Source organism: Bufo bufo, chromosome 5, assembly GCF_905171765.1.
Source record: "Bufo bufo chromosome 5, aBufBuf1.1, whole genome shotgun sequence".
NCBI lineage: Eukaryota > Metazoa > Chordata > Amphibia > Anura > Bufonidae > Bufo > Bufo bufo.
In genome coordinates, this window is record NC_053393.1 from 543,320,043 (window position 1) to 543,338,920 (window position 18,878).

Sequence of the window (18,878 nt, forward strand, 5' to 3'; positions counted from 1 at the left end):
ATTAACACTGAGGAGGAGTTGGAGCAGATAAACATCAGGGAGGTCGTGGAGGAGATTAAGGTTGAGGAGCCGGAGGAGATTAAGATCATAGAGGCAGAGGAAGTTAAGATCGAGGATGTGGAGGTGATTAAGATCAAGGAAGTGGAGATTAAGATCGTGGAGGTGCAGGAGATTAAGATAAACATCAAAAAGCAGGGGAAAGTAGAGGACAATAGAATCAAGGAGGTAGAGGAGAAGAACATCAAGGAAGAAGAAGTACTGGAAGTGATGGTGGAAGTCATCAATACTGAGGAGGAGAATGAAGGTGCGGTGGTGGAAGAGGAAGAATCAAAGGAAGAAAGTGAGGAGGAAAAATATCAGGCTCTCATGTAAGTACATCAATGTAAAGTTCTGTATATTGATTTAGGACAGTAATTGAATTGATTAATCAAGAATAAGGCAAAGAACCTGTGGAGCAGTTCTCCATAGCAGCTAATCAGGTCACAATATACATTTTCCAACTGACTTTCAGAGCTACAATCTGATCTTGCAGCAGTTTGATAAATCTTCCACACTGTGTAGAAGAATTACTGATCCACAACATGCAACATTTATTGTCCTGAACATCACCCCACATTCTACCTATAGGTAAAGCACCCCAAGGTCAAAAGGTCAGATATAATCTATAATATTTCTATCTCTAGATCTGAATATTAATAGATAAAAGCATTCTTCATCCACAGCTCCACCTTCATATATGAGACGTCCATAGTGGAAAGAACACAGTTTAAATCTCCATGCGTTGCAGAGTGCACAGAAAACACACTTCAGGCAACCACAAAACATTTCATACAGTCATCAGGCCTCATACATAAAAATGCGGGAAAATGAACACAGAGATCTGATTGGCTGTTACTTTGGAAATCTCAAATGATGTCATATTGTATCGTGTCTATGAATGAGAATATTCCTAACCTGTAGACATAATCTCATTGTATTTCCCTAACAGGTGGAGGTGGACGGTGGAGGGCTCCGAGCTGCCAGTAAGGTGATTATATCATAGAATAATAGGGCGATATAGGCGTCTGCCTTACAAGGTGATGGATGAGTTGTCCCCCACCATATGTGACATGTATATTTATAGAAAGGACAATTCTCCTGTGTCCTCTATAGGAAGGTAGAAGGAAAGCTTCTGAATTTGTTATCAGTATATTTATTTGAGATAAAACTTTCCAGATGCAAGGGGTTAATTATGTTGTGATGTCATGGATACAAATTATTACTAGTAAATGTAATAATGATCAAAGGGGGCACCAGTCTTGCCACATCTTATATTTGGGGTGTATATTGAGCAGTTCCAGTAACCAGAGCTGTTTTCTATTATAGGATACGAACAGTGAAGAAATTGGAGCCACCCTTTAAGATGGACACTATGTAAGTGTATAAACCGGGCAGGGAGGAACTGGCAATGCTGGAGCCTGGGCAAGGGGGGGGGCACAAACTTTTTTTACCTTAAAACCAGACCATAGAGCATCACACTGAGGATTATTGAGGTTTATCCCATTCTCTAAGAGGAAAAAATATAGAAAACGAAATTACCACCCGATCTCCATCTAAACTCCTCCCCTAATAAAGGTGAGAACAAAGTCCTGATATAATGTATGTTCTATGTCTAATAGCAAGGAGGAAATAGAACTGGAGGAAGAAGAGGAGGAGAAGAAGGTGGCGGAGGAGGAAAAGGCAGAAGAGGAGGAAGTGAAAATGGAAAAGGGTAGAAAGGAAATGGAAAAAGAAAAGGTGGGAGTAGAGGAAGTAGAGGAGAAAGATATTGTAGAGGATGAACAAGCTGAGAACACAGCAAGGTGAGTACAGAGTCTATATATATTGAGCTGATAATATTTCCAGATAAAGGTATATATAATCATGTGATCGGAGCCCATACATTGGTGTCAGAGCAGTTTTTTTTCATTATAGACCATTGGACATAGAGGTGATACCAGCCCGACCAACTGAGGAGACCACCCAGTAAGTTTATAGAATAAGTAAGACTGAACTTTAGTGGTCACATACTTTCCTGCTTTGAGCTCTGCCTCATTTAGTGTCCACAGGACATGACACAGGACAGTCTCCGTGTACAGAACTGTATAGACTGATCCTGTCATCACATGGAGCTGATCTTATCTACTTTAATCTTTCCTTTAGGACAAGACGCGGTTGGTGGACACCAAATTGCCTGAGAAGACAAAACAAGAGCATCAGGTAAGTAATAATTTACCTTCAGTTTACCTGTAACTGCCACTTGAAGGAGCTCACTGCATAGGGGTTTACACAGTGAACTCTATGATACATCAGCATGCAATGAGCTCCCCCTATTGGCCACAGAAATAATTGATTGTTTTTTGGGGCACTAGGACCCCACTGTGTTTGCCGATGCAGGGAATCTTTTTTTTAAATCTATTCTTACTTTTCCAAGCAGCATCAGAAAGAGCAGCAGGAACAGACTAGCAAGGTAAGTACACGACTTTACTTGACCCCTTTACTACTTCTATGAGGACAAATGCAGAAAATATTTGAGGTCCCCCCATCAGCATCCTCTCTATCATCCCGAGCAGTGAGGCATCACAGAGGGCCCCTCTCGCTATAGAGGACATTTCCTACCCTCTGGTGAACACTTGACTTTCCCAGAAGAGTTCCCTAAACATTTCCTCCAGTAATACCAGCTGATTGTGGGGGGACCCAGCAGCAGGACTCACCGTAATCAGCTCGTATCTCTCTGACCTACTACATCTCCCTTCTTCAGTCCCCACTGTCACCACTTGACCTGTCCACTCTGGTCTTATCTCCTGCAGATGCCTCAGGTTCTTCTGCTGCTGCAGTTATGATGACACCGACGAATAAGCGGAATATGAGAAGTCTGGTCCTCATAGCATCCTCAGATACACCATGAACTTCACCTGAAGATCTCAGCAAAGAGGAGAAGAATATGAAGATGGTGCTGGGTCCTGCACTGGAGGAAACTGCTGACATCAGAGGAAATTCTTTCAATAGAGGCGGCTGGTGGGCAAAAAGAGGACACACCAACCATGTCTTCCCTGCATCCCTGTGTACAGATATTATCTGATGGCTGCCCTGAGTCCCCTTTATATGGGGAGAAACATCCTGCTGTCCGGACATAGATATAATAAGAAATATATGTAATAAAAGATGGAATATAGAAATCTAATAAATAGAGAAAAAACTAAAAATAAAGGACAAAAAGTATAACAGTCCATTATCTCTCGTTTAGAAAGAAGGAGAAAAGGTTTAATGAAATACATAACTCCTGGTTACAGGCCCGAGGTGCGCTTGTCTTATCCCCTTGTACGGAGACACCACAAGAATACTTCATGGCTAAACATCTTCTGGACTCTTTCATATATAGTCTCATTGTCAGATGCAGATGTCATAAATTAAATTCTATTGTTCGGGCAATCAGACGGGTAAATTATTAGTGGCCCTTACTAAATCTAGTCAACTTTATAAACCAGTCATCCAGTTGCAGAACCCTCTGACTGGCACAGTTACTTCTAATCCTGTGTAAATTGCTTAAATATTCAATGATTACTATGAAGACCTCTACAGGGCAGTCCCTGCTCTCCTCCCCATTATTAAAGTGGTTATCCAGCTTTAAACCTTTTAACAGATGCTTTCAGAGTGTCCAGACCTCAGGTGGTGTTCATACTTATCTGGTCTCCACCACTGGTTTCCGGCTCCATCGCTCCACATCCACCTCTGCAGGTCCGGGGTCTTTGAGAATCAGCATCCTGTTGACGAGGTGGCACTTGACCGCTGCAGCAAATTACTGTTGTTTTCCAGAGACCCTGGACCTGCATAGGCAGCCATGGAGCAACTAAGCCGTAACGCAGGTACCAAATAAGTATGACCATACTGTTCCGGCTACTCTAATGGGGAATGAGTAAAAGTTTGAAGTTGGAAAACTCCTCTAATTCTTTTCTATACTCAATGGATTCTGTTATCATGGAGGAGGAGGTTCGGTGGGCCATTTTTGTGGCATTGAATGGTAAAACACCGGATCCAGATGGTCTTTTGGCAGAGTATTACAAAACATCCCGTCCCCTCACAATACCGGTCCTAACTGGACTATTTAACTCGGTTTTTACTTATGTGACTCCAATTCACTGTGTTACTGACTCCTGGACTGATCTCCATGAACCTGGTAGAGATCCTTTGAAGACTTAATCTTTCTGCCCAATTTCATTGCTTGACCACGATTATAAACTCTAGGTGAAAACATTAGCGAATCGTTTCCAGCTAATAATCCCCGGTTTTCTCTGCGATGCTCAGACAGGCCTTACTTAGGGCAGAAGCAACTTTTCAACTCTTAGACTGGCCGTCGCGTCCACAGTACTGGCCCAAAACCCAGCGCAACCACCTATTATGCTTATGGGTTGTTGATGCTTAGAAGACCTTTAGAAATGCAGTGTGGCCTTTTTTACATAAAAATAGGGGTCAGTTAGCACATCCCAATGCAAAAGGTGCATGCCGCCATAGCTGCACACACAAAGAAAAAAAGACAATGCAACAGCACTCTTCAAACACAATTAAAGTACAATAATGCCATAGTTATAGAAAATATTCTGGTGCTAATGCTTTGTTTATTTTGTAAATTTGAGATTCTTGGCAAATATAATTTGTACAAAATTTGGGCCCGTCTACCAAACATCAAGGCGATCTCTGTAAGACAGGAATCTAACACTAAATGCTACCTGTTATAGTACCATACTGGCCGCCATACAATTTGTACAAAATTATTTGGTCCCGTCTACCAAACATCAAGGCGATCTCTGTAAGACAGGTATCTAACACTAAATACTACCTGTTATAGTATCATACTGGCCGCCATACAATTTGTACAAAATTATTTGGTCCCGTCTACCAAACATCAAGGCGATCTCTGTAAGACAGGAATCTAACACTAAATACTACCTGTTATAGTACCATACTGGCCGCCATAAAATACAAGAAATGCCAGTTCCACATGCATGCTGGGTCCATACTTGCATACATGTTGGTACCTGCATTCCCTGGATTTAATCGAGGCCATTTTGGTACAAAAAATGTTAAAAGGCAGAGTGGATCCAGCATGCACGTGGAACCTTCATTCCCTGAATTTTAAGGCGGACCATATGGCACTATACCAGGTAGTATTTAGTGTTAGGTTCCCATCTTATAGAGATCGCCTTGACGCCTGCAGATGGGCCCAAATAATCTTTTACTAAATGTATTTGCCAAGAATCAGAAATTTACAAAATAAGCACAGCATTAGCACCAGAACAGTACCAGATTGCCCCCTGAAGCCTATTTGCCATTAACACTGGAGCCAGAGGTCCTCCTCTGCTCCAGCAGGATCATCTGGGCAGAAGGGGCCACAGCCTCAGACAGGCAGGAAACCTGCACTATCGTATCACAGCTGCAGGATATAGAGTGGCTGCCTTAGCTTCAGCATCAGAGGTCCTGTGATGCTTTTCCTTTTTCCCCTTTCCTTTCTCAGGTTAATCAAAATTAGCTGAGCCATGTTTTTTTTAATGTTCAAACAATTTACCCAAGAAACAAACTCGAGCTCCTTGTGCTTCCCTCACTTGTGTCTACAGGACTCTTGTCAGAAGCGCCCTGTTGTCTGAGTCCTTTAGGACACAGGACGTACCTGTACGCCCTGTGTATTTCCGATCACCGCCGCGCGGCGGGCGGTGATCAGAACAGAGTGCCGGCTGAAATAATTCAATGACAATGCCGAGAGGGGTCCTGTGACCCCCCCGTATTGGTGATCGCTGCAAACCGCAGGTCAATTCAGACCTGCGGTTTGCAACATTTACTGGTCATTCCGGCGGCGATTGTGGAAGCCATCGGGTGCCTGTGCTGCTGTAATGGGGACCCGACAACATGGAAGACAGCACAATGCCTTCCTTAGGCATAGTGGCTGCCTTCCGTTGAAGAATGCAGAAGTATTGGAATGCATTGTAAAGGGGATCAGAGCGCAGAACTTGAAGTCCCAGAGTGGCACAAAAAATAAAGTGTAAATAAAAGTTAAATAAATACATTTTTCCCAAAAAAATTCTAAGTTTCAAGTAAATTAAAAAAAACTTCCTTTTCCCAAAATAATGTAAAAAAATTTTTGTAAAAAAATAGGAAAAAAAAGAAAAGTACACATATTAATGTATTGCCGCGTCCGTATCGTTGGCTCTATAAACATATCACATGACCTAACCCCTCAGATGAACACCGGCAAAGAAATAAAATAAAAACTGTGCTAGATAAACAATTTGTTTTGTTACCTTACAGGGCACAGAAGGAAAGGAACGCCATATGGTTTTTGGAAGGCAGTTTTTGCTGGACAGTTTTTTTTACACCATGTCCCATTTGAAGCTCCCCCTGATGCACCCCTAGAGTAGAAACTCCAAAATAGTGACCCTATTTAAGAAACTACACCCCTCAACGTATTCAAAACTGATTTTACAAACTTTGTTAACCCTTTAAGTGTTCCACAAGAGTTAATGGCAAATGGAGATAAACGTTCAGAATTTAAATTTTTTGTTACTTTGCCTCACAAAAAGTGTAATATAGAGCAACCAAAAATCATATGTACCCTAAAATAGTACCAACAAAATTGTCACCTTTCCAAAATGGGGTCACTTTTTGGAGTTTCTACTCTAGGGGTGCATCAGGGGGGCTTCAAATGGGACATGGTGTCTGTGGCAAAACCAACCTCGCCACTGGGTTTTGGAGAGGCCTGGCTGCTGGCCTCTTGCCCCAGGATTATGGGCCATATACTAACTTTTAAACCCCTGAGCCTATTCAAGTGAATTTTGGATAGGTTTGTCCCCAAGTTATACTGTTTAAATTGATGTAAGTTATATGTATGGCCAACTCACAAAGTTGTAACAATTTATAATAAGTGTAACTTGTCAGCTTGGAAGGAAAATGCTGGGTGTGTTTCTATTGTGCCATTGTCCCATTGTGTGTTTAAAGGGTGATGTCTGTCCTGTTGTCTGCACATGTGTATTGGTGACTTCTGTTTGTCTTGAGAGATAATTGGATAACGCCTCGGGTGTCTCCAGGGCAGAGAGGAGGAAACCATTATGCATTGTGGGGATGTATTGTCTCTGTGTATCCTACAGTGCTGCATATCTGTCCTATGTCACAAGTCTTCATTCTGGTCCCCTAGGGGCGTGTACACCAGATGGGCTTGGTTGTTTTATACCTCCCTGTGGGCGGTCCTGTATTTGAAAAGACTGTAATAAAAACCAGGCTGGGTGTACCAGCACCTCAGACCACTGCTTGACCCTCAACACGGAGCCTTGTCTCGTTATTGGGGGGATCCGCTGTATGCTGTTAGAGACTGATTGCCAGGAGTGTAAGCTGATTCCTGTTCGTCTGCTAGCAGCTATTCGTGAGGTTCCAGTTTGGAGTGCTACTTTGTATCCAGTTCGGGACGTTGGTGTTCTGCAGTAGCTGGGCCTGTCTCTCAGAAAGGGGCATATCGCCTAAACAGATTTTAACCCCTTGTCTGCTGAAACATGCCGTTACAGTGTCAAAAAAACAGTCCAGCAAAATCTGCCTTCCAAAAACCATATGGCGTTTATTTCCTTCTGCGCCCTGCCGTGTGCCCGTACAGCAGTTTACGACCACATATGGGGTGTTTCTGTAAACTACAGAATCAGGGCGGGGTTAAAAGCAGAGTGTGCCTGGCGTGCATGCTGTACCTGCGCTCCGTGGACTTTGTGTGGCTATCATGGCCCATGAACAGTTAGGAACTAGTGTTAGGGACCACTCATAGAGGCGACCTTGACGTGGTAAGTGGCTTATTATGCTTTGGCCAAAATGTACACCAATGCCTCATTCAACATCCAGCATAGAGGCAGGGCAGAGTGCTGGTTGCAGAGTGCTATTGCATTTGTGTTTTTGCGTTTGTATGTGTATTTCGCCATAGCGATGTGCACCTGCATACAGGGTTGTGCTGACTGAATCCCCCACATTTTTTCTTTGTAGTATATATTGGAGGCGTGGCGATCTCCATGCAGTCATTCACACCTGACCAGTTAGTCTGCCCTGGAGGCTGGTTTTAAAGTCAGTATAAAACTGAGTCTACATTTACAGCGCCTACCAGTAGCCATTTGGCTCCAGGAGAAGTATATAGTGGGCTCAGCATGCATGTTGGTACTTGCATCCCTGGATCCGATGAAAGCTGTCACGGCACCGGACAGGGTTAAAAGCAGAGTGTGCCTGGCTTGCATGCTGTACCTGCGCTCCCTGGACTTTGTGTGGCTATCATAGCCCATAAACAGGTAGGAACTAGTGTTAGAGGCGACCTTGACGTGGTGAGTGGCTTATTACGCTTTGGCCAAAATGTACACCAATGCCTCATTCAACATCCAGCATAGAGGCAGGGCAGAGTGCTGGTTGCAGAGTGCTATTGCATTTGTGTTTTTGCGTTTGTATGTGTATTTCGCCATAGCGATGTGCACCTGCATACAGGGTTGTGCTAACTGAATCCCCCACATTTTTTCTAAATATTAAGTTTTGTTTGGCTGTTAACCCTTGCTTTGTTAGCGGTAAAAAATGATTAAATCGGAAATTCTGCCAAAAAGTGAAATTCTGAAATTTCATCTCCATTTTCCATTAATTCTTGTGGAACAGCTAAAGGGTTAACAACGTTTGTAAAATCAGTTTTTAATACCTTAATGGGTGTAGTTTCTAAAAAGGGGTCATTTTTTGGTGGTTTCTATTATGTAAGCCTCACAAAGTGACTTCAGACCTGAACTGCTCCTTAAAAAGTGGGTTTTGGAAATTTCCTGAAAATTTTTAAAATTTGCTTCTAAACTTAAAAAAAATAAAATGTAATTTAGAAAATGATCCAAACATGAAGTAGACATATAAGGAATGTAAAGTAATAACTATTTTTGGAGGTATTATTATCTATTATAAAAGTAGAGAAATTGAAAATTGATACTAAAGATTTTAGGGTGCTCACATTTTATTATACATAAATATATCTGTTTATCCCTAATTGTGTAATTGGGGTGAAATTGCAGCCTAATACTACAGATTTTTGGGTGCTCATGTTCTGATATATAAGTACATCTATTCATTCTTGTTTCAGGGGTAAAATTTTGGCCTTTACAGGTAACACAGTTACAGTACAGAATGTCGAACAGACAGGTGACAGGTCCTTCTAAGGGAACGGGCAGTGGCCAAAATGTTTCTGGAGCCGGCAGAAGTAGCAGCCGAAGAACAGTTGGTGGTAGCAGCAGTCGCAGCGACAGACCAAAGCTGTCAGTGTCATCCAGCGGTCGTGTTTTCACCAGCAACCCAGCTTTCTTTGAATGGTTGACTCGGTCTTTAACATCATCTCAAGTGACATCAGACACTCCCAACCAGGAGTTGTTGGGTTCCACTGACACCATGCTTAGTTGGTACGGCCTGGGAACAAGCTCTGTACCCCCACCTATCCTGAACCTGCCTCATTAATTTTCTGTTCCTTCTGCTTGGGAAGTATTATTTGCTGTCTGCTTGGCTCTGCTTTTTAGCAAGGACAGGCTTCTAGAGGAGAGATAGCAGCTACTGCTCAGCCAAGATGTGGAGGAGAGATCCGCTGCTTCCTCTGGTAGGCAGGCAAGTAGTGATGATTAGAGTTGCGTGAGAGCTGGTGTTGTGAGCGGTCAGGCACGTGGACCTAAGTCTGGTGCGGGTGATATCAGTGACATGCAGACAGTAGTGGATGATGATGTAGCTAATCCTGGTTGGAGCCGGGTGAAGAGAGTGCTTCATCATCATCAGGGGGTGAGGGTGGCTGCTTGTGTGCGAGGCAGCGGCTGAGCCAGCAGGGTGGTAGCGTGGCTGTGAATCAGCAGGGTGGCAGCAGTGTGAGATCTGGAGAAAAACATGCCCAGTGTAGACCGCCTGCTACTCAGGACCCTACCTGTCCGGAAAGAACTAGCAGTGCACTGGTTCACAGAGGCAGCAGTAGCAGGCAGGCAGCACGGAGTGGTAAGGGGAGAATGCCATACAGGACAGGGTAGGAATTTTTTATCAAGCTGCCAAAGAACGTCAGCATGGCCATTTGTAGAATCTGAGGGCAGAAGGTGAAGCGTGGCCAAGATGTTGGCACGGCCCTGTGTCAACACATGCAGCATCACCATAAAGTGGCCTGGGAAAACCGTGGCACTAATGTAGTGGTCCAGCCTGATGCAGCAACCGCTGCTTCACCCAGTGGCCTGCACACCTTCTCCAGCAGCCAAGTCTCTACCACTTCAGCAGAAGGGAGCTGTGTTTCCTTCCCATCATCTACTGGTCCTGATGCTCCTGCTCCTCCTCCTTCTCTTCATCACTCGTTCGTCAGCAATTGATCACCGAGACAATTGCTAAAAAGACAACAGTATACATGCACTCATCCAACGGTGCAGAAGCTGAACATGCTCCTGGCCAAGTTGCTGGTACTACAGTCCCTCCTTTTCCATGTGGTGGACCCTGCACCGTTCTTAGAACTGATGGCTTGTGTCGAGCAAAGGTGGAAAGTCCCAAGTCGTCTTTACTTCTCCAAAAAGGCTGTACCAGCCCTGCACACGTATGTTGAGCAGAAGATGGGATAGTCCTTGAGCCTGTCGGTGTCTGCTAAAGTTCACGGCAGCGCCGACATGTGGAGCTATCTTTTATGGCACACTAGGTAAATGTTGGTCCTGCCCATCCACACCAGCAACCTGGCCAGATTACGGCACTGCCGCCAACACATTCTCAAGCTGTGAGTCCTGTGCCAATGTCCTGCTCTGCCTAATCATCCTCCACCTTGTCCTCAGCCTCCACTGCAGGCACAATTCGGAGTGCTACTTCAGAATACCACCTATAGCACGGGGGTGTCACGCTGTCCTGCACCTGGTTTTCCTGGGGGAACGGAGTCACACTGGGGAGGAATTGCGTCCTACAAGAGAAAATCAAATCCTTTCTTTCTGTTCTCCAAATGAAAATCGGAACTATGGTGACCGACAACGGGAAGAATATTGTGTCGGCACTGCGTTAAAGAGGGCTAAGCCATGCGTGCACATCTTTAATCTAGTTGTAAAGTGCAACGTGACGCCCCCCAGGGCCGATTGAGTCCCAGGTTTTTAGGAATGCCGAATGGTAATTCGGCCTTATCAGTTTTGTGTGTGTCACGGTGCTTCTACCTGGATACCGTCGGTCCCCAGGGTTAGGCTCTGCAGCAGTAAAGGGGAGAGTGATAGTTGGTGGAGTAAGAGTCCAGACTTGGTAAATGTTCAACAGCTTTCCTTGAATGAACTCGCATCCACACAAAACTTGGTCTTTCTCTTGGCTCCAGCAGGTTTTGGGGTAAACTAGCAGGCAAACTTGGATACCTTGCTTTATCTTTCTCTGCTCTGCTAGACTCTGGCTGTGTGACGCCTCTTGTACCTGATGAAGGGGAGTGATTCCCCGAAACGCGTTGCATTGCTGCAATAAAATACTTGATACCTGATCCTGGTGACCTGTGGTTAGTCTTTGCGCCGTGGGATGTTTATCTCTGCAAATACGCACCTTCTTGGGGATTCCAGGGATCTTCGATAAGAAGACTACCTTTCCTGTGGCTGCAGACCACCACCCTCCAGGTTTTCAGGACCCTTCTGATGAGCGTTCATTAGAGTTGTGCCTATAACTAGCACAACCCAACTAGGTGAGCCTTGATATTTATTTCATATTATCCTGTCAATGCAGAATTACCCTATGGTGCGCACATCTGTTTAATTACAGCACGAATTAAGCCTGTCTACTGAGATTCTGGCTTCGGTCTGGTAGCTGGACTTTCTCAAAGTACTGGTAACTTTGAGCGGGGTGCCTTTGGCTGTTGACCCCCTTGTTATACTCTGTCTTTAAAATGTATGGAGTCAGGGTGCTTTGCAAGCTGCTTCTCCTGGAAGACTCCTGCTGCAAGAGAGGGGAGATCCCCTTACTGCGACATGTCTGCTCTCCTTCCAATTCTCAATAGAGATGTTGCGAACATAAAATTTTCCGTTTGCGAACGGCGAACGTGAATTTCCGCTAATGTTCGCGAACGGGCGAACCGCCATAGACTTCAATAGGCAGGCAAATTTTAAAACCCACAGGGACTCTTTCTGGCCACAATAGTGATGGAAAAGTTGTTTCAAGGGGACTAACACCTGGACTGTGGCATGCCGGAACGGGATCCATGGCAAAACTCCCATGGAAATTTACGTAGTTGACGCAGAGTCGGGTTTTAATCCATAAAGGGCATAAATCACCTAACATTCCTAAATTGTTTGGAATAACATGCTTTAAAACATCCATTGTGTGTATACGATCAGGTATGATGTTGTATCGATCAGGTAGTGTAAGGGTTACGCCCGCTTCACAGTGACAGACCAAACTCTGACAGACCAAACTCCCCGTTTAACGCACCGCAAACAACTGCAAACAGTCCATTTGCACAACCGCAAACTCTCCATTTGCACAAGGTTGGATACCAAGCTAGCCATGTCCCGTTCCTTGTCCTCACTGATGTTATTGAAGGTCTCTTCCTCCACCTAGCCACGTACAACACCAAGTGTCCCCAAAAGGTGACAACAAGCCCCCTGGGACGCCTTCTGTGGTTGGTCTTCCACCTCCTCAAAGCCACCTTCCTCCTCTGACTCCTCTTCTTCAGACTCCTCTCTCTGCGTTGCCGCAGGTCCAGCAATCGACGACGACAAGGCTGCTTCTGGTGGTGATGGTGACCACAACTCTTCCTCTTCATGCTCATCTACGGCCTGATCCAGCACTCTTCGCAGGGCACGCTCCAGAAAAAATGCATATGGGATGAGGTCGATGATGTTGCCTTGGGTTTGACTGACCAGGTTTGTCACCTCCACAAAAGGACGCATGAGCCTACAGCCATTGTGCATGAGCGTTCAGTAACGCGGCCAAAAAATACCCAGCTCCGCAGAGGCTGTCCTCTTTTTTTTTTATTAAAAAAAATCTGTTCTTATCAATTTAATCTCTGTTTTGTCCCCTATCAGGGGCCGGAGTATGGAATAGATTTTAGGAACCGGGAGATGGAAAAATATGCATGGTCGGTCCTCTTACTTCCAATTTGGGGCACTGCGCGTGCGCCGTGCAATGTACTGTGCCACCCTATATGAGTGGTGTGTTAAGTAGTACAAACTAAGAAGACAGGTTGGCATTAGCAGGAGCTGCTTAAACCCACATGCAGTTGTGCATATATATAGGGGAGCAAATCCTGCACTTGTGGCCCGTTGCTAATGGCAATCCCCAGCAAAATGCATACGGTGGAGGATGCCCGCGGCGAACCACAAGTACCACAATAGACATTCTACACAAGGTAACAAGTGCGGATGTCGTAATTAATATAACAATATAACAAAACAATAACAAATACAGGTGCACTCTGCAGTCTCACTAAACCCTCAAACTGATTTTAAAATTGAGAGATTAGTCAACATGTCCTACGGTGTAGAACATGTCTAAGCCCGGGCACCACGCCAAGGTTTCTCAAGTAGCCCGGGACCTAACACTCTCCTACCTGAGCCGTATGGGCAATACCAGGAGCCAGTGGGCAAATTACAGGAGCATAAGGCCGACACACAAACAGCTCACCAGTTACCTCCAGCATGTGGCCATGCTTGCAATGGGAGGAGGGAGGAGTCTGCGAGTCCCACTCAAGACTGGCTGATATGTCCCAGGCTTCACAGGTGCACCTAAATGTGGCCTTTAGATGGAAAACAGGCACATTTAAATTGGAGTTTATACACCTCCAGGAATCTATATATACAAACTAAGAAGACAGGTTGGCATTAGCAGGAGCTGCTCAAACCCACATGCAGTTGTGCATATATATAGGGGAGCAAATCCTGCACTTGTGGCCCGTTGCTAATGGCAATTCCCAGCAATATGCATTTGCCCACTGGCTCCTGGTATTGCCCATACGGCTCAGGTAGGAGAGTGTTAGGTCCCGGGCTACTTGAGAAACCTTGGCGTGGTGCCCGGGCTTAGACATGTTCTACACCGTAGGACATGTTGACTAATCTCTCAATTTTAAATTCAGTTTGAGGATTTAGTATTACTGCAGAGTGCACCTGTATTTGTTATTGTTTTGTTATATTGTTATATTAATTACGACATCCGCACTTGTTACCTTGTGTAGGATGTCTATTGTGGTACTTGTGGTTCGCCGCGGGCATCCTCCACCGTATGCATTTTGCTGGGTATTGCCATTAGCAATGGGCCACAAGAGCAGGATTTGCTCCCCTATATATATGCACAACTGCATGTGGGTTTGAGCAGCTCCTGCTAATGCCAACCTGTCTTCTTAGTTTGTATATATAGATTCCTGGAGGTGTATAAACTCCAATTTAAATGTGCCTGTTTTCCATCTACAGGCCACATTTAGGTGCACCTGTGAGGCCTGGGACATATCAGCCAGTCTTGAGTGGGACTCACAGACTCCTCCCTCCTCCCATTGCAAGCATGGCCACATGCTGGAGGTAACTGGTGAGCTGTTTGTGTGTCGGCCTTATGCTCCTGTAATTTGCCCACTGGCTCCTGGTATTGCCCATACGGCTCAGGTAGGAGAGTTAGGTCCCAGGCTACTTGAGAAACCTTGGCGTGGTGCCCGGGCTTAGACATGTTCTACACCGTAGGACATGTTGACTAATCTCTCAATTTTAAAATCAGTTTGAGGGTTTAGTTAGATTGCAGAGTGCACCTGTAATTGTTATATTGTGTTAAGTAGTACTATTCTTATCAGTTTAATCCCTGTTATATCCCCTATCAGGGGACGTCTATGGAATAGAGTTTAGACAACCGCAAAGAGTTGTCAATAGTTGACACACTCATGACATAAGTTTTATTCCTCTATGCGTCAATCTTGGTGTAGGGATGACTGTGCTCGTGCGCACGTTTGGCAGATTGCAGGCGATGGTGATTTTTCAAAGCCTATGGTCGTGCTGAGGTAGTTCAGTGACCGTTAAGTGACCCAGAAAACAATGATTCTGCAGTGTGGGCCCATTGTTGGCCTAGTAGGCTTTAATGATCACCTTAGATGATCACAAAGAAAATTAATGTTTTTTCTATGCAAAATTATCCAGCCGTTCGCTTTTGGTCTGTTCACAATGAAGCAACGAACTTATCATCTGGGGTATGCCAACACACTCATAGAGGTGATCGCTTCATTGTGATATGCAAGCCCCTTCACCACAACAAGGTAACGATCACGAAGGGGAATTGACACATGTATGTGCCTTTTTTTTGTTTTGTTTTTGCAACCACAGTGCAGCACCAGAGGCCAGAAAAATTAGGCATGTACACATGCCTGAAAAATTATGTATTGTTACAGCCGCTGCTGTAGCAGCGGCTGGAAAAATTTATTTTTTCCAGGCAGAAAGTGCACTAAAACATTGCTGCTTGAACCCTAGTTGGTAGCGGAGAAGTCATGCAAGTCATCCGGCATGCAGAGATTAAATACAGCAGCGTGTGGACCATTTTTAGCCCAAGGCATCTCATCAGGCCTTTTTTAGTCAAATGCATCCCCCACTGTCAGTCCCTTTGGGATCCATGCCTCATTCATCTTAATAAAGGTGAGGTAATATAGACTTTTTTGACCTAGGCGACTTCTCTTCTCAGTGACAATACCTCCTGCTGCACTGAAGGTCCTTTCTGACAGGACACTTGAAGCGGGGCAGGCCAGAAGTTCTATCGCAAACTGGGATAGCTCAGACCACAGGTCAAGCCTGCACACCCAGTAGTCAAGGGGTTCATCGCTCCTCAGAGTGTCGATATCTGCAGTTAAGGCGAGGTAGTCTGCTACCTGTCGGTCGAGTCGTTCTCTGAGGGTGGACCCCGAAGGGCTGTGGCCATGCGTAGGACTTAAAAAGCTCTGCATAAACAACACGTCTGTAAAGCGTCCTGTCCTTGCCGGCGTGGTCGTGGTAGGAGGAGGATTACTTTCACCTCTTTCCCCGTTAGATTCCCGTTGTGCTGTGACATCACCCTTATACGCTGTGTAACGCATACTTTTTAACTTGTTTTGGAACTGCTGCATCCTTTCCGACTTCCGGTAATTCGGTAACATTTCAGCCACTTTCTGCTTATACTGGGGGTCTAGTAGCGTGGCTACAGGTCGTTCTCCTTCAGCCTTTTTATACGAGGGTCCCTCAACAGGCATGACAGCATGAAAGACCACATTTGCACAAGGTTGGATGCCGAGCTACTCATGTCCCGTTCCTCATTCTCACTGATCTCATTGTAGGTCTGTTCTTCCCCCCAGCCACGTACAACACTACTAGTACCAGATAGGTGACAACGAGCACCCTGGGATGCCTGCTGTGGTTGGTCTTCCTCCTCCTCAAAGCCACATTCCTCCTCTGACTCCTCTGACTCCTCTTCCAGCGTTTCCGCAGGTCCAGCAAGCGATGATGATAAGGCTGTTTCTGGTGGTGATGGTGACCACAACTCTTCCTCTTCCTCTTCACACTCATCTACGGCCTGATCCAGCCCTCTTCGCAGGGCACGCTCCAGGAAGAAAATAAATGGGATGATGTCGCTGATGGTGCCTTCGGTGCGACTGACTAGGTTTGTCACCTCCTCAAAAGGAGGCATGAGCCTACAGGCATTGCGCATGAGCGTCCAGTAACGTGGCAAAAAAATACCCAGCTCTGCAGAGGCTGTCCTAGCACCCCGCTCATACAAATACTCGTTGACGGCTTTTTCTTGTTGGAGCAGGCGGTCGAACATTAGGAGTGTTGAATTCCAAAGTGTCGGGCTGTCGCAAATCAAGCGCCTCACTGGCATGTTGTTTCGCCACTGAATATCGGAAAAGTGCGCCATGGCCGTGTAGGAACGCCTGAAATGGCCACACACCTTCCTGGCCTGCTTGAGGACGTCTTGTAAGCCTGGGTACTTATGCACAAATGGTTGTACGATCAGATTCAACACATGTGCCATGCACGGCACATGTGTCAACTTGCCCAAATTTAATGCCGCCAACAAATTGCTTCCGTTGTCACACACCACTTTGCCGATCTCCAGTTGGTGCGGGGTCAGCCACTGATCCACCTGTGGTTCAGGGCGGACAGGAGTGCTAGTACGGTGTGACTCTCTGCTTTCAGGCAAGTCAACCCCAAGACGGCGTGACACTGTCGTATTCGGGATGTGGAATAGCCCCTGGGGAGCTGGGGGGTTGCAGTTGATGTGGAGCAAGATGCAGCAGCAGAAGAGGACTCAGCTGAGGAGGTTAGCGAAGAGGATGGAGTAGGAAGAGTAGAGGAGGTGGCAGCAGGCCTGCCTGCAAGTCGTGGCAGTGTCACCAACTCCTCTGTAGAGCCACGCATTTCATGCTTGGCCACAGTCAGCAGGTTTACCCAATGCGCAGTGTACGTGATATACCTGCCCTGACCGTGCTTTGCAGACCAGGTATCAGTGGTCAGATGGACCCTTGCCCCAACACTGTGTGCCAGACATGCCATGACTTCCTTTTTCACAATACAGTACAGGTTGGGGATTGCCTTTTGTGAAAAAAAAATTCGGCTGGGTACCTTCCACTGCGGTGTCCCAATAGCTACAAATTTTTTGAAGGCCTCAGACTCCACCAGCTTGTATGGTAAAAGCTGGTGAGCTAAGAGTTCCGACAAGCCAGCTGTTAGACGCCGGGCAATGGGGTGACTCTGTGACATTGGCTTCTTACGCTCAAACATTTCCTTGACAGACACCTGACTGTGGGCAGATGAGCAGGAACTGCTGAAGGTGAGAGGCGGAGTGGGGGGTGGTTGAGAGGGGGCAAGCAGGACAGCAGTGGTTGACCTGGCTGAAGATGCTGGACCAGGAGGAGAATGGTGGCTTTGAGTTTCTGTGCTGCTTGTACTCATCATGTGTTGTTCTTATAGGCGTTTGTGATGTGAGATCATGTGCCTTCGTAAAGTCGTTGTACCTAGGTGGGTGTTGGACTTCCCACGACTCAGTTTCTTTTGACACAGGTTGCAAATGGCATCGCTGTTGTCAGAGGCAGACACACAAAAAATATACCACACTGCTGAGCTTTGCAATGACGGCATTCTGGTGGTGGCAACAGCATGCGTTGATTGGCGTGCTGTCTGGCTGACCCCGGTGCCGATACATGCTGTCTGACTGTGCCACTAGCTCCTTGCGACGACCTCCCCCTGCTTCCAACTTGTCTCCTCCTCCTCTCTGTCTCCCCATCTGAACTTTCCCCCTGTTCTTTTCGAGCGGGCACCCACCTGACATCCACAGACACATCGTCATCATCAACCGCCTCACTTGTATCTGACAACTCAGCAAAGGAAGCAGCAGCGGGTACAACATCATCATCATCATCATCACACCGTACGTCCATGTGTGTAATGCTGCCTGACTGAGACATATCCTTGTTATCTACATAATCTGGCAATAATGGTTGCGCATCACTCATTTCTTCCAACTGATGTGTAAATAACTCCTCTGACAGATCAAGTAAAGCGGCTGTGGTGCAAGTGTTGGTGGTGGCGGCAGGCGGGCGAGTGGCAACTTGAGAGGTGCCTGAAGCTGAGCTGGAGGAGGATGGTGCGTCAAGGTTCCGAGCGGAAGCTGTAGAAGATTGGGTGTCCTGTGTAAGCCAGTCAACTATGTCCTCAGAACTTTTCGAGTTCAAGGTACGTGGCCTCTAAACACTGGGCATTAATCTAGGGCCAAAGGAAATCACAGCACCACGACGGCCCCTGCGGGGCGGCCTGCCTCTGCCTGTCAATTTTTTTTAGATTAGTGGTACTATGCGTGCAAGGTACTGTGACACCAGATATGAGTGGGCAGTGGGCACAGTACAGTCTGTGGGCCTGACATTTACTGGCAGG